This window comes from Amblyomma americanum, chromosome 4 (assembly GCF_052857255.1).
Source record: "Amblyomma americanum isolate KBUSLIRL-KWMA chromosome 4, ASM5285725v1, whole genome shotgun sequence".
Lineage (NCBI taxonomy): Eukaryota > Metazoa > Arthropoda > Arachnida > Ixodida > Ixodidae > Amblyomma > Amblyomma americanum.
Genome location: NC_135500.1, coordinates 212,861,498 through 212,876,012, shown reverse-complemented (window position 1 = coordinate 212,876,012; position 14,515 = coordinate 212,861,498). Strand labels below are relative to the sequence as shown.

Below are 14,515 nucleotides of genomic sequence, written 5' to 3'. Positions count from 1 at the left end.
ACATTGAGACGAGAAGATATAGATGAAACAATCGCGTCTACAGCTTTTCGCCACTGTAGACGGGAGTCAATGACAGTCAATAATGTCAATAATCTGGCGCAAATCACTGTGGCTTGATAATAAAGTGCGCTGGAAGAAACTAATTCAAGCTCAGACTCCCTTTCTACCCCCCCCCCCCCCCCCCTGCTTCCCTGTTTATGCCGGTGCCCCAGGTTTTGTAGCCAACTGTGAATGCAGTAGGAAGCACGCGAGGGCTGACATGGATGCTGGCAGTGGAAATGCCGCTAAGGTCGGGCAAAAAGCATGGCAGCCACTTGCTCTACGTCATGCGCACTAACACACTTAACAGTACTTAACCAGTAGGTGCGTGTTATACTTGTCTAACAAAGGTAAAAACAGCGCTAAATTTGACACAAACCACACAGAAATGCGGACAGGACGGGTGCTGTTCTACTTAATTTTTAAGGCTTAGCGTACACTATAATAACTCGACGGTTGTAATCCTGTCACAAACACAGGCGGCGCTGCACGCGCTGGTTTGCTTTACAATTTTGTTCAGTAGCCATATTTTTCCTAGCTCAGTGACTACTTCAAAGCTCCTTCTAAGGATGGCTCGGACAGCACTGTCCTCTATTGTGTTTTTTTTTTTTTCGCGCAGGGCGATCCCTCTCATCTTAACTGCTCCGACGATGTCGGAGACAGCTGAGAGTCGGCTTTTTGCATTGCCCGCGTTATGCTTCGCGGAAGGACTACGTCGCTAGCCCGCATTTGCATTTACCGCAGAGCATTTACCCATTCCTCCGGGGCTACCGCCCTTGTTGGGCAAGGCCGCGTCCTTGGGGCGCAGGAGTGACCGCCCTCGTATGCGCGCACCCTGCGCAGAACGTGATGCCGTGCTCCTTATCAGAGGGAGCCTTTGTTGTAGTTCGGCGACGGCGCGTGCGCACTGCTTGCTGCGCGAGCGACGCAAGACGAAAACCCGCGCGATGTTTTCGTTTGTGAGCTTTGCTTAGCAGAGCCTGCATTTCCTTTTAACGCGGCTTTTTAGCGGCCGTGCGACACTCTGTGTAGTCCAACTCCACCACAACTTTGTTAATTTTTTTTTCTTCATTTAATCAACTGAACCCTGAAGCTTTTTCGCCTCTAGAACTCCTGTACTTTCGCGTTCCACTAGCAGTTGTTTTTCTTGTTTGCCTCTGCTGGAATGGCGCGTATCCACAGCGAAGGATTGACCAGGATTTGGTGCAGGCTCAAAGGAGAGACGAGTACTCTGCTCCGTTAGGTCTAACTGCGCTGGATAAATGGCTGATGAAGTTCAGAAGGATTGCAATAAAAGTGTCAGCCGTATTAAGGTCCTATGAACGAGAATTGGAAAAAGTAAAAGACCGTTTTGGAGAAAATTCGGAGATTAACAAAGGAATCTTCCGGTTGCAAAGATATAACTGTGTACAAACTCGCACTCTAATTTCAGGGCATGCTGCCTGATGTTGAAACCGAAGGATATAAGAATTGGAACAGAAAGCGAGAGCCCTAATCAAGCGACGGAAATTTCCTGATAAGTTTTTCGCTGAGGTAGAAACCGCAGGGCAGGTAAGAATATAGTGATCTTGGGACTCATTCTGATTTCATGACTCACAAAGGTTCGACGGTGTGAACCCTGAATGGCATAAGTGAAGATTTAGACATGCTATTCTTCAGCGCAAGAGCGTCATGGCTACTTCGGATTACGGTGAGATGCATAGGCGCCAAGAGGTCAAGGGGCACCAATTCCTCTTTCGTGTGGTTTTGGACAAATTGAGTAAAGAACTACATCTGTCTAAAAGTTGGACAGCGCAGCCTTAAGCAAAGCCTCAAACTGCCGTGGCTAAATAGATTTGTCCCCCACCAAAAAAAGAAAGAAAAACAGAGAGAGAGAGAGAGAGAGAGAGAGAGAGAGAGAGAGAGAGAGAGAGAGAATAAACATTTATTGTAAAACGTAGACCGGAGCGGATTCTGGGTGGGGTCCTCAGTCCAAGACTCCAGTGGCAACCGCCGGCGCTTTGACGATGGCGACTAGCGCCTCCTGGTCTTCCAGGGTGCCGCTGGCCAGCGTCACCTCCCACTGCTCCAGCGCCGCGTTGTGTGGCTTTAAGTGGTTCGGTTTAGCATGTCCATGTAATGTGCGTGTATGCGGGAATTTCGCTACACCAAGAACATGTATCTGCGCATAATGTTGGGTGAATGCGATAGGGTGACACCAATAAGAGTTTTAGAATAAGTTAGCCGCCAAGCGATACGACTGACAACTGGAGATTTCCGAACGTCTTGTGTTCCAAGTCTCTATAGAGAATCAAATAGAGGCCATTTGATCAACGCAGGCTGTGTTTCGGTGCACACTCTTATGTAATACTTCGAACCGTCCCTAAACACCCAGATCATGTACCGAGCCGAGACATCAACTCTGGACGTACCTTTCCAAATTAGCCGTCTGCAACTCCGCCTTCTGCTTTTCGCATGAAGAGCGCCTCAAAACACTAGTTTTGGCATCTCTCCCCGGTTCTTGAAGCTCTACAAAGGCTTGTTCTAGGGGGGGAGGCAGACATACAGTGCAGCGTGGTCCTGATACAGTATAAGAAGGTTGTCGCTGCGAATGTCATCCGACAGGAATTCATGTAACTCACAGCATCATATAAGGATTACAACAGCTTCTTTACAGATGGATCAAAAAGCTCTGATCATGTTGGCTGCGCTGCCATACAAAAGAGATCTTGCGATAAATCAGACGAATAAACCCAAATACATCTGTTTTATCTGCCGCACTTTTTGGTTTGCTAACAGCTGTAAACCATATCATAGCCCAAAGCAAAGTTATCTTTCTAAATAGCCCAGCTGTGTATTGGCTCAGAACTTCGTCAATTCTTGAGAGCACCCGACCTTGTTACGTAGAAAGGTTAATCATGCCTAGAAAAGTAACGTCGTCTTTGTATTTTGGTGGGTTCCGAGCCAAATTGGAATAGCCGGTAGCGATAAAGGCGATCTAGCCGCTATTGCCTGTTTAATTACAACATTCGACATCAACAACATTCCATCCGGAGACTACACATCTTGCCTGAGAAAGCATATAAAATGTTTGCGGCAAAAAGAATCAGACTCTGAGCTCCATAATAAACTCCACGGCATTAAACATTAAACACAGTGCCAGACTCAGGGAATGGTTCTATGAGGTGGTCTTGTGCCGTCTGCGAATTGGCCACGCGCACTTAACCCACCGCCACCACTTAGGAGAGCAGGATACACCAGTCTGTAAGGAGGGCTCGGAGAGTTTACACTGATACATATTTTACGCGACAGCGTATAGAGCTTGTTCGGTCGAAAAGCTGTCGGCGTTGTAGTAGTCGGCACCGCGTGTCGGGCTGCAGAAAAAAAATCGCATCACGGTAATTTCTGTTTTCTAGTGATTCATGGTTGATTGGTGTGTGGCACGTGATGACGTTTATGAAATGATAGTAATTAATTAATGTATATATGAAAAAATGAAAATAAAAAGAAAAAGGGGGTTAAAAGGTGTCAACATGCTCAGGATGAAAAAGCCAATGCTTGATTATAGTAATTACGAAACTTTAGAGTGTAATTGATCAATTAATTAATTGCAACAATTGAAAAAAATGAAAAATGCTTTCAAAGGTGTTTTCAACGGGCAAGGCGTCGCGCCGAACGGGCGATGGCGTTCCGCGGACTCCCTGGGAGCACTGCAACACTCTGTCGCGTTTCACTCTTAAAAGCGAAGCTTAAGCGTCCTACAATTTTTATTAGTTTGTCCATGCTTTCATGAACACCGTCTCACTTGCTTCACCGTATGTTATAACGATCATACACCATTCCACGTGGCGCTTCGAGGGGCCTCTTGCCTCATACGCACAGGTCTTAAATTTCTTGAATAGAATACATGTCTCGGGCCGCATTTCACTGCTAATTTTTACCGAAGTGACTAATCAATCATCTTTAGCCTCAATCACCTTGTTGTTGACACACCATGGCCTTCATTCCTGATCTGACATAGAATCCCAAATTGACTCTGTAGGCAACCGCAATGAACAGGTGTCGGCACTGGAGCTCAGCGCTCAGCGCCACCAAGGCCGGCGCGGCCGGTTTGAAATATTTGTTTGCAATATTGAATTATTGTTTTGCAACATTTGAAGTGCTAGCTTCCTGTGGAAATATTTGTATTACCCAGTATTTTCTTTCACTTCGCCTGAAGACGTTATGAATGTCTACCAAGTTCTGATCTTTTGTTTATTTAGTATCTTAAGAACCATACGGTCATTCTTTTCAGCATATTCGTTCGACTACAGACAAAAAAAAAAATGGCTGGCGGTTTAGCATTGCTAAGCACGAAATTCTGTGCGAAAGCAGTTTTTTGCTGGTAGAAGAGCGCTGTGGCTTGAGCAGTCTTATACCTGTTTTACAAAATAAATCACCGATTGCAAGTACAATTACCTCATCTGAAATGAAACTGATTTCAGTGATCAATCAAAGCCTCTAAAAAAGAAACTGGGGAAGTACAAAAGGTAATGGATTTCTATCGTGTTATTCTTCTTTCAACAATGCATTTCGTCGACTTTTTTGTCATGTAATGGTGTTCAGCGTGCTTTTGTAGTGCACAATTTCTTGCACGGGGGACGGGGCAACCACCTCCATTGTCTCCGGGACTAAGGAAAGGTGACGCAGAGTTCATAGAGGCAAAACTTTTTTTTTTGTCTCCGAAGAAGTGACTAATCTATAACAACAAAATTACTCCATATTAAGCACAGCTCATATGGTCAATAAATGATGTTGGGGAACCATATTAAATGTTTTTTTAGAAGTCTAAAAACGTGGCATCCGTTCGGGTGTAAGCGTCGAGAATAGGATGCTCTGTCGTGGGCGAATACGGCAAGCTGTGTATCTCATGATCTCTGCGGTCCTCATACACCTCTAGGCGCAGCGGTTAAGCGATGCACCACTGCCCTGCGATAGTAGGTGCTGCCAGAGGTGGGCCTTGTACGGAATAGATTGCTTTTCCCGAGCGACCAATCATTGTCGCCCACCTGCCTCCTAGGTTGCTCCTTGAGGACCACATGCCAGAGCCATGCTCGTGATTTTTCGCTCACAACACCAACGCCGAAGCCTTCCTTTCTGGGTAACGGGGAGTTAAACGCGATCGTGTTGAGAATGTAAATGAGCTCTGCCAGTTCCACATTCGAGAACTCTGTCGCTTCAATACGCTGCACGCGGATTCCGTGTACCGCACTATTCTTACTATAGGGCAACAAAGTTCACTTGGCATAAACCTACCTATTAAAAAGAACTGTGCCTCGTGGCCCGGAAATTGGCAATGCTCCCTCGGATAACTAATGCCACTAAATGACCAAATCCGGAACAGTTCAGGAACGCACAGATGCTGATTTCATAAAGTGTGTTGTAGCATTGCTCGTACGTCGACACCTGCGCCTATGCACGTACATGGCTGCCGCAATAATCTGAAGCGCAGCTTTTTTCCTGTAAAACCTGTAAAAATAAGAATTATCACTCGTCTGCTTGCACCGCCCCGCTTCGCACATACACAAATACATTATTTTTTCTTGTAGAGAAACACTTCCGATGCGGTTTGTCAGCCTTACCCTCTGGAATCGGAACTGGCGGCTGAAACACATGCCGCGGCATTGCTGGCGTGATCATGCATCCAGCTTTTAGTCTCTTCCAAGGTGTTCTAACGACAAACCTTAAAGAGACACCGAGTACAAATCCATGGAATAATGGTTCGCAGTAAAAATCGATATTCTGGCTATTTCTACGTATGTGGAAGGACTATAGGCACCATATTTTTGCACACATGTTTTCTTATTTCAAACGATGCGTTAGACATTAATAATGATGGTTCACCAGCGATATTCGCCTACGACCGCTAAATAATTTGTAATTTAATGTCTTCCTGGCGCTGTTTTGCTCACTGTGACGTGTAGTTGCCCTTGCGGTCACGTGAGACAGGAAAAAAACAGCAATATTATAGCTGCTGAAACGTCGTTTGTAATCGTTTCAGCTTTTCAAGCAGGCTGGCTCAAGTGCTCTAGTTAATAAAACTATGTATCAGCGCTTATACTGGCGTTTTCTTGTGTCTCACGTGATCTGAAATCCACCTACACGTCACAGCAATCGTTCAGTTGTTGAAACCGAAAGAGCATGAAAGAAGAAATTTATTTATAAATTATATAGTGACTGCAGATGAAAACTACGCGGTGATCCATTTATTCTAATGTCTAACGCATGACTTGAAAGAAAATAAAACACAACTAAGATTAGGTGCCTATAGTCTTTTAACGTTTGTCCGGCAGCGAAAAACTCCTTCATGCCGGAGAATATCGAATTTAAAAATTTTCTCGCCCCTTGATTCTAACTTGTGACGGCTTTTCTCGAGAAATAAGTCAGCTTCAATTTGTCCTCAGTGCCCCTTTAAATGAGGTCCACCCCTTCTACTATTCAAGCGTCTGTCATTTGGCCGCTTTCCCATCGCGACTGAAGAGCCCGTGATGCCGTTGCGGGCAGGTGCCATGAGATGGCGCTGGCTGTCCACTGTGTCGTCGAGGGCGCGGAGACTATGTAGAAGGTCAGCGTGCAGCTAGGGCATAACCCTGCAATTAATCAGCGACGGTACAAAGACGGAGTGAGTAGCCACTCTAAATATTTTTTTCGGACCATGCAAAAATATTATAAGTGTTTCAAAAACATTTCTTAAAAAAATGGCTGTGAAAAGGTAGCAAATGTAGTTATTCATTTTCACTGCTTTTTACTAGTTTTTCACGAAATATTTACTACTCTCTTCAAAGAAGCAAGCAAAAGTCTGCCCTTCCTACGTTCTTGCTACCTATTGTCGCTAGTTACTTCCTGGTTAGTAACGGTTCCTTTCGCATTGAAAATAATGTCGCAGAAGATAGTAGAACACAATGTTTTGCAAATAAAATAGTTTTGTAATTAAACATTCCTGCAGCGTCGCGCAGTTAGGCAGAGTAACCTCTTGTTTACAATCACGAGTTCATAATTAAAGCTGGTATCTTAGCTCATCTGGTATGAGCCACTAGCCCGTAACTGAAAGTCAGATTTGCTGAGTATATAAGACTGAGGAATGCTTACGAGCACGAGAGCATTGAACGTGTCGCGCTTGTGTCGCCCTTTCTGATTTGCGGTTTTCTTGTGGCGTGACACATTTAGGTCATGTGCCAGGGACTGTTTCCTCTTCAGAGCCCCATCGGTAAGTGACCGACGGGGTAAGGGCCACCCCGGTCCTAATCCATCTATAAGAGACGTGCACCTCCACCACTCTCGGTGAGTGCAGGCTGTATCGGGAAACAATAGTGGTTGGTGCTTGTTTATAGTCAACTTGCAAACAGTGTGAGCAAGTAACCTCTTGAGTTGCTGCGGGAACGGGCCCAGACAGGGCTAGGCCTCACGCTGGGCTTGGCGTGCCGGAGCCGATCTTGGTAGAGTGATAATGTACTGGGCCCGGGCTGGAAGCCACGGGCCTGCGCCGGGATCGGCCTTTGAGTGTCGTGTTCGGGCCAGGATCCGGCATCAGAATGAGGCCCGTGTAGTGCTTTAGTTTAAGTGCAGGTTGTCTCACACTTAAGAGGACGACTGGGAGCGCGTGGGCGCCGCGCATCGCGAAGCGCTGCCGCCAACAGCCCAGGAGAATCGGCGGCATGGCGCATGCGCAATAAGCACGTCCGGCTACTCTATCCGCGCATGCGCCTGGCGACGCCCGTTCTCGTCGGCTGTCAGCGGCGGCGGCTCTCGAAGCGCGGATGCCACGTGCCCCCATTTTCCCTGTAAGTGTGAAATAGCCTGTACCTGGAGCGAGATAATAGTCGTAAGGCACGATATGGAACTCAACTTACCGCCCTAATTCGGGGTGAAGAAGTATAAAAGCACGTCGACAACACAGGACGCATTTGTGTCGTACAGTTTCGGTTGAGCAGAGCGTCGCACCGTTGCCATGGAGTTTTTCTCCGGCCGCTATGGGAGGTATTGGCGCTGATGTCTGCTTTGGCTGGACAGTGGTATGCGTAGTATATGGAAGTTTCATACCCCTGGCACTGTTCTCCGCTCTTCAGTGACTGCGGTGACCACGCTTTCCGCTACCAACAAACATGACGATTAAGAACAGCTGTTTGACACGGGGCTAATTCAGGGGCTAAAGATGTCCTATCGGCTGGCGTCACCAGATCGTGCTGATAGCAGTTGAGAGATCAGATGCCGACGTCACAATTCGCATCTCGGTTCCGTTTGTTAGAATGATAAGATCGCATGGATCGAAGTGACGGCGGTGTGCATCAAGAATTGCTTCCGTAAGGCAAGGCTTTTCTAAACACCAGAACTACGACGGACGCTGTCGAACACCAACGTTATCGTATCGATATCTGTGGATTTTTATCAACGCGTCGTCGATGCGCAGTTGACCGGACGTGATGTTGCCTGGGGTGGCGTTTTTGGTGCCGGTGATGACGCCGACATCGGAGACCCATACGCTAAAGAAAATATTCGTATGCCAAGCATGAACATTCTCGTATTGCCAGGAATGTGACTGAGACGATAACGAAGAGGCCAACTTACGACGAGTTCCAGTGGATGCTCCGCTACCATTAGTTATTCCCATGCCCAAAGCAGCTGTTAGCAGAAAGGGCATCGGTAAGCTGCATGCAACTACACGGAGAGCTTGAAAAGCGTCATAATGGGGTGTAGTTTGAATAACCAGATGCGTATAACGAACTTTTTGAAGAAATAAAAACCCACCGTCCGACTTCGTGTTTTTGGCTTTAACATCGAAAATCTACTTACTACGAACATCGGATATACCTGCGCGTCCGTCAGGTTCGTTATAAGTGGGCTCGCCTGAAAACAATGGAAAATAAATGGAACCTCAATTTTGCGACAGAAAGCCCAAGAAATGCATTGCACAAATAGTACAGCAGCCCCCCCCCCCCCCCCTCCTCACCTCTCAACCACCTCTCCAAAAGTTACCCATAATCCGCCCATGACAAGAACAAAAGGTAAATTCTGTGCGGACTACCAGTAAAATCCTTTGGCAAAAAAAAAAAAATTTACCATTACTTGTCGTACGCTACCGAACGGAAACTTTGGAAGGCACTTTTCTGTTCCTTATCTCGTGAAATAGCAGCATGATAAAAGCGCGGGAAAAGGGAGAGCGCTCAAGAAAGCCATCACATTTCATGTGATGTGAACATTGACATTTGAGAGATTTTTCTGAGCGTGCACCAGGTTGTTGGAATTTTTTTGTTTCAGCTGAGTTCAGCAGCCCTTATAGCCATAATGAAATCTTTTTGTATGGCAACCAGCGAACGTAGTAAATATGTCTCAAATCGTGAGCCTGCTAGAATGTCCTCCGCCATTTTCATGGAAACAGGATTTGTCATCCATAATATTATCATTGTTTTCCTGCAAGGCTAACGCAATGTGCATCTTCGAAATAAACAAATATGGATTTCCTGATCCTTGGAGTACTTATAGACAAATCCCAATGTGCATACGTTACAATATCCAGCAGTTGTGACACTTCGTGCGAAGCTTTAAACTTTCCCGTAAAGCAATTTTCGCTGCTGAAAGTGTTTCCCTTTCGTAAACCAGAGTGACTGTAAGAATTTAGAAAAGAAAATTTCTTACCCTAAATGCAAATGTCACCTGAAAGGGATTCGAGATGCTCTACTGTATGAAGCAGGAGGTTTTTATAAAAAAATTTGCGGAACTGCTGCATGATAAACGGACTTTCTGCGCTTAAAGTATCGACTGAGATCCACAGGCCTCTCAGTGCGATAGGGAAGCAGCGAAAAGTGAAAACCAGAGCTGTACCTTACCTCTCATGAGTGGCTCACTTCGATATCTACACGAGTCACGTCATACCTCATTGGACCCAGTCCCAGACTCGCCAAATGCTCCTTGCATGGGAGTCAAGCCCACCTTGATAACATTCCCTGTGGCTGCCAAGAGATGTGAGACTTTCACAGCACCATACATCGCCGACACCGATGCATTTTGCAGTCCGGAGAAAATGATGCAACTATCGTCGCAAAATGATTAGAATTTTCCGATAAACAAAATACGATGCCCATAGGACGGCGCTAGCCGTCACGTTTACGTCGATAGGGCAATCGTCCATGTCATTCGGAGTAGAAGGATCTTCGCCGACATTTAAGCGCAGTGCCCGAAACTCCGCAACGAAGCATAATGCAGCCTAATCGCCTTCAGTCTCTCTAAGACAGAAGCTACGCTGAGGCTGCAACAGTTGAAGAACTGCAAACACCAGCGGGCATTTATTTATTATTCTGGGATTTGCTTTTTTCCCTGTCCGCATCCCACACATTTTGTGCTTTCCCTGGCTTTGAAAAGGTAAGATTTATAGGGGGACTTTATCGGCTACGCACGCCACTATCGCTCTCCGCAAGGACACTCGGAACTCGGGTCGTATTAAGCACGGCGGCGCATGTGAGAAAGTATTAAGGGATGGACTACACGTGTAACTTTTGAACAGTCTTCTTTTCAGAGCGATAACACTAGACAGGTGACTCACGAAAAATCCATTATGTCCGGATGAAGCATCAACGCACCAACCGTGGTGGGCGTTGTTTGAGGGGATTTCCCTCCTCTCACCTGTCAAGGTAGAGAGAGGGAAATTCCTCTCTCCACTTGCGGTTGAGAGGACGAAGAGACCGGACTGATACTGACTCAGCAAAAATGAAAACGATTTATAATAGCTCAGCAAAATTAAATGCGTCTGAAACGGGCAGCTCAAGTTCCTGAACTTAGAAGCAAGCAGTGACATACGGCATGTCGACGCTGAAGCGAATGCTGTCGCATTTTCTACGCATCAGTCCAACTGGTCGCCCCTATCAAGAGGAAACGTGCACCAGAGTGGCATTTAGCTTAACCAGGCAAATCGATAGACAATTTTTTTCTGCTTGTTGCAGTGAAACCAAGGTGCAGCTTTCCCACGATTCCAGCATGGTGGTATGCTGCGACTATGCCGATTACTGACAGCGCGATCACAAATCCAGCTTTCTCGGGCAAAAATTTAAAAAATTGGAAAATTGTAAGACACATTTGTAGAAATATTTAAGGTAATGGTCCATTCTTCGGATATGTAGCAAACTCTTTCCTTTAAACTGTTTCCATCGACGGCATCGAACAGTTAAGACTGCCATAGAAAACCAAAGGGGAACACTTCGGACGACAGCAAAAACGTGATATATTAAAAAATAAAAGACTGCCGTCGGGTGATCTGCGTATATATTGATTGTTATAGTTAGATCTTACATGGGAAAACTGCGTTCGTAAACGGTTTCCCGCCCAAATATGCTTTTGTCCGGAATTGCTGGGTAAGAACCAAGTGCACAACAAGTGCTCACCCATTACGGCCGCATGTTGGCACTCCTGACCTAATACGGCTAGAATGATCACCTGTGCTAGTGCGGAAGCACTAGTCCGGAGGTTCAGAGTCTATCAAAATCGTCTCTTGCCAATTGAATGTCTGAAAAGCTCGAGCATTCCGCTCTGTGGCACTGCCAGTTCATAGCCGTCTTCTGCGTAGCACAAATCAGTGATTTCCCTCTGATTCGAATGCAGTGAACATTCTGTGTTATTTTTTTTCCGGGCCAACTTCAATAAACGACTGAAAATGTTCCTAACGCGGTCAATAATGAATATTTAAGAAAATTTACGCGTTCAAATCTGGCGTTACCTTCCGCAAAAGCACAAGGGGTAAGGGTTAGGCTTAGTTGGTGATCCGTGAGGAATAATGCTTTTCTCCTAAACTTGTAAACTGTTTCTTCTTAGAGCCAAATAAGCTGATTGATTGATTGACTTTGATTGATTGATTGATTGACCGACTGACTGGTTGACTTACCGACTGACTGACTGACTGGCTGGCTGACTGACTGACTGACTGACTGACTGACTGACTGACTGACTGACTGACTGTGATTGGTTGGTTGGTTGGTTGGTTGGTTGGTTGGTTGGTTGGTTGGTTGGTTGGTTGGTTGGTTGGTTGGTTGGTTGGTTGGTTGGTTGGTTGGTTGGTCGGTCGGTTGGTCGGTCGGTCGGTCGGTTTGCCGGTCGGTCGGTCGGTCGGTCGGTCGGTCGGTCGGTCGGTCGGTCGGTCGGTCGGTCGGTCGGTCGGTCGGTCGGTCGGTCGGTCGGTCGGTCGGTCGGTCGGTCGGTCGGTCGGCTGGCTGGCTGGCTGGCTGGCTGGTTGGCTGCGCTGCGCTGGCAATCCTTCTTCACGCGAAAAGGGCGCCAGGTCGGGAGACGCAATCTTACCGCTGCCATTAACTGCATGTTTGCAGGAGGTGTCCACAGGTTTACGCCAGGAGCCATTAGAAGCAAGAGTTGAGAGTGCACGCCCTGTCACAGTCTGAGGTGCTGATCACAATGCCCTCCTACAGATAAATCAGGAAAGAAACGAACAGCTACGCGTAATCAAGGATCTTAACAGGCAAATTACAGCGGAAGGCTAATTAATATATGATGATGGCGATGATGATGATAACCTCAGGTTTAATGGCACATACCAACGGCGGGAGATTGGCCAGGGTGCATTTCTGATACAAACGCACACGTGGGCGATGAGTGGAGTAAGTGGATAACTCTGTCTCCTAGACTCCGATTTAGCTAAAAAATGGAGAGATAAAAAACGGCAATGAAAAAGCAGTGAATTGTCGCTCTAACAGAGCAATCTACCTGGTGTAATTATACTGTAGGGAATATAATCGCTCCCTGGTTTCAAGGCACGTCCCTTGGCGTTTGTCCCGAAGGAGAGGAGAAGCGTACTACATGGAGGACGCCCCAGTCGAGCGAGGGCGATCTCCAAGTTAATTCAACGGAGAGAAGCCAACCATCGGCACACTGTCCCAGCCATAAATTACTGCACGCGAGCAATGATTTTCACAAAGGAGAAGAAAATCACAAATTCGAAGGTTGAGGAAATGCTTCCCCATCTTCGGCCCTACTCCCCCACCCACCTTTGTTTGCTTCTTTTTTTTGCATGATCAGGTAACCACCACAGTACTCCGCTTTTGGCTTACTCATCTTTAGTCGCACTGGGCTCTGACAAATCTAGGCTTCCTTGCACGGTGCAGACCGTCTGGATGCCCTTCCTTGAGTTGCGCCTGTAGACATTAAAGTAAAAGTCGAAGAATAAGTACAGAAACAGCACTCCTTGAGGCATGGCGAAGTACACGTACAGTTTTGGGTATCCACAGTCGTAGAAGAGGGGTATAAGTCCGTGCACCATGGCCACAATGAACTGGATGATCTGCATCTGGGTCAGGTAGCGCTTCCACCAGAGGTACTTGTGCGCTTTCGGTCCGATGGATGCCAGGAGGTAATAGGAGTACATGACCACGTGCACGAACGTGTTGAGGGCTATGATGAAAGAGACGTGTCCGTCGGTGCCGATTCGGTGCCAGAGCCAGCAGTCCACGACAACCAGCGCGTGATGGACTACATGCAGCGTCGACACCTGGTTGAACTTCTTGCGCAGGATGAAGAATATCGTGTCCAGGAAATCCGCTATCCGCAGCAGTCGCAGCCACCAGTAGACGTTCAGCAGCTCGATAGCTTTAGGAGACGTGGAGAAGTCAAGTCCCTGGCAGAACACACTGTAGCCGCCCCCGACGTACGTAAGCCGAAGAATGTTCACTAAAAACACCGCACTTGAGATTACCATGAATGCGTTGTAGAGGAGAATCGCTCCGCGCAGGTTGTACGACTCGCGGCCCTTCATGTACCGCGGGCCCCATATCTTGACGAAGTAGAGGTATGCGGCGACAGTCCACAGCACCATGGAGGGGTACTTCACCATCACCCAGTCCTTGGTTCGCGGGTCCTGAGGCAGGTGTAGGTAGACGGACAAGAAATCCGCGTGCAGGGCGTCCGTAGTGTTGCTCATCGTCGAAGGCGCTGGCAACCCCCGTTGACGAAAACTACCATCCGAAAGAGAGCAAGTGACAAAAGCTCACTTTTCCTCGTGCCCCGCGCTCAATCTAACTTGTGCCGTTCAAGTTCGCTGGTCACGATTAAAAACCCTCCGCACCCGCAGTGCAGCGCAGGCCACGGCCAATCAGCGACCAGTCAGACTGCTGCTCTCGACAGAGAGCTTCTCTTCGTGGGAACAGTATGCTAACGAACAGGAAACTATGTTATTCGCCCAAGGACAAATACAGCGTCCCCGTCGTGCGCGCGGCTTCCTCCTCCTCTCAGATGCGGTCTGAATTTGCTAAAGGTTCGTTCGTTTTTTTGGTATTCACACGGGCGATGTAACCGCCCCCTTATTGACGGGGGCTGCGTACACGTCATGTCTTCGAGAGTGCTGATCTGGCCTTCGATGGCATGCGTGGGGCGTGCAACCCGCTGCGGTCTTTCTGTTTTGTCTGTTCCCGCTCGGGTTTCTTTTTTCTCTCTGGTTTCTTGCTCCTCCACCCCCCCCTCCCCCCCC

General features: G+C 47.3%; 1 pseudogene; it reads right to left on the bottom strand.

The window, feature by feature from the left end:
* Positions 1–12,309: 12,309 nt before the first annotated feature.
* LOC144129269 (very long chain fatty acid elongase AAEL008004 pseudogene) lies at positions 12,310–14,187 on the bottom strand (annotated as a pseudogene).
* Between the last annotated feature and the right edge of the window lie 328 nt (positions 14,188–14,515).